Below are 2,703 nucleotides of genomic sequence, written 5' to 3' on the forward strand. Positions count from 1 at the left end.
CCTACTGATAATAGTAAAAGCTTAGAAAACCTTCAACCATTCATCAAGTCGAGAATGGACAGGTAAATTGTGGTATATCCATGAATAAAACAATGGACCTACAGCTCTGAGCGACCATTGCCAAAGTCCAGAAGACACAGCCTTGGGGTGGAAGATGAGTAAGTTGCAAAAGGGAAAGTACAGAATGCTCCTACCTATAGATACAATTTTTAAAATATTTGAATATTTTAGAAAATAAATGATATGTGCCCAGATACACAAAACACATGCTTCAGATACAATTCCCTCCAGCAGGGAGTGGTGTTCTATTGTGAAGGGGCCAACAGGGCACGGAATTCATCATGTTCTATTTCTTGGAATGTTCCATTTCTTAAGCGACTTGGTGGGTGGGGAAATGGCGGCTCTTCCTATTCTTATTTATACCTTTTGGTACATCATAAATAGTTCATAAATGTTAACTATAGAGGGAAAGGCACTTGCCAAAAGTCTGTCCTTATTTCTGAAAACAAAACAAAAGCTCAAAAAACTATAGGAAACTATAAATAAGTGCTTCCTTTATCTACCATTGCTGGGGGGGAAACTAAATGCATTCCAATCCAAGACAGGAACCAAACAAGGATGCCTGCTTTTACCATTAAGGGTCGACCCTGGTCTGGAAATCAAGGACAATGCAAAAGATGTTAAGCGGAAATAAGATGTATAACTTCTGGAAAGGAGGAGACCAAAATACCACATTCCTTGGAGCCCCCAGAGAGTCAACGGATGAGCTTCGAGAATGAATGAGAGAATTCAGGAAAGTAGCCAGATGCAAAGTACAGATTTTAAATAAATAGTTTTTATTATTTTCCACCACCACTAGTTAGAAGATAAAGTAAGATTTCATTCTCAAAAACAACAGCAGTCAAGAGCACAATATTTAGCAATAACCCTCTTAAGAAATGTGCACGCTTTATGGGAAAACAACGACAAGGTTTAACCTGAAATATAAAAATGAAAGTTGAAAAAGAAAATAATACATCATGTTCTTGAGTAGGCAGTTTGACTCTTAGAAAAGTTACTTCTTCCCAAACTAATGTATAGGTTTACCAGATTTTTAATCAAAATTCTAATAGGATTTATTGGAGAGTAAAGGGTAGGACAGGGGTGGGGAAGTACTGGAAAGATGAATCCAAAAAATTACATGGAAGTATTAATAGGCAGAAATAGCTAAAAAAAATTTGAAAACCAAGAGCAGATTTCAAAAATGAAGACAGTATCAGCAGATGGCATCATGGTCATGTCACTGGCCTCCCACATAGTTGACTGTGGTTTGAGTCCCATACCCGGCAGCTTAAAAGTCATGCCAGATGCCTGTGTATGTGTGCCCCAAATCCTCAGAGCAGAATGGAGGAGAAGGGTTAATGGTGTGGCCATCCCCCCTGAAGGTTGAATCTCACTTTTCATCTCTCTGGTGAGCACATATGCCCTATAGCAAAAATCTCTTTAAAAAAAAAAAAAAAAAAGAAAGAAAGTAGTGGGGGCCAGCAGGTGGCCTAGTAGTTACGACACTGGGCTCCCACACGATCAACCACAGTTTGAGTCCTGGACTTGGCATCTTGCTTTCTCACTTTCTCTTTTATCTCTCTCTGGTGAGTACACATGCCCTAGAGCAAGTTAAGTAATAATAATAAATAAAATTAAATAAATAAATTTTCAAAAGTGAAGTAGTATAACTAATGTATATCAAGTGCTACCTACAGACTGACAGTTGGACAAAGCATCTTTGACCTTCAGGCCCTGTCACTTTCACAGCAGTCCAGAGAGTTAGACACCCTCATCACTTGGGTTCTCCAGTGGATCCAACTGAAGCCCAGAGGAGGTTAAGCCAAGCCCCAAAGTCACACAGTTACTGGCCAGTGAACTAAGTCCCAGACCCTCTACTTTCATGTAGATTGTAATAGTTGTTACAATTCTGCAATATTTATCAGCATTATAGCACGTATACATGGAATCTGGGGCATCACAATTAACAAAGGAAGTTGAGAGAACTAGATGTGTATAGGGTGGGGAGGGGGCTAGGCAATGAGATTTTTCACTCCACACCTAATATGAGTACACATTCCAGGAGAGGCAGAGAATTTAATGTGAAAAAAATTCTTTTTGTGGTTAAGAACGAAAGTAGACAGATACTTAGGTGCATGTGTATCTGCTGTCATGCTGAGAAACACTTTTCTATACTTTAAAAACAATGAAAGTGTCACAAAGGAATGGGAAAAGCTCTTTTCACTACTTAAAAATATGACTTTCTATATATCAAAAAATGTTCATTAAAATTAAAAGGCAATTTCCACTTCTGGCCAAGATAGAGTAACAGAAACCAGATGTATTCTCCTGCCTCCAATGACCAAAACATGAAACAAAACAAAACAGTCAAGAGTACATCAGACAATGGGTCTAAGACACTGGACATCAGGCAGTGCGCAACAATGATCCTGAGAGATGGAAACAAACAAGTTAAGCCCTCTAATTGCCCAGCCACTTCCCTGAGAACTTTCCAGGCCCCAGAACAGGAAGGGGGAGTTGGGATAGAGTTCAGAACCCCTGAGTTTATGAGATAGAGCTGAGGGTCTGGAGAGATCAAGGCCACTAAAGTTCATAAGTCAGAGTATCAGAGAGGAGAGGGCTGTACACCCCCAGGACATGCAGAAGCCCTCCTCAAATGTT

Source organism: Tupaia chinensis, unplaced genomic scaffold (assembly GCF_000334495.1).
Source record: "Tupaia chinensis unplaced genomic scaffold, TupChi_1.0 Scaffold000047_1, whole genome shotgun sequence".
NCBI lineage: Eukaryota > Metazoa > Chordata > Mammalia > Scandentia > Tupaiidae > Tupaia > Tupaia belangeri.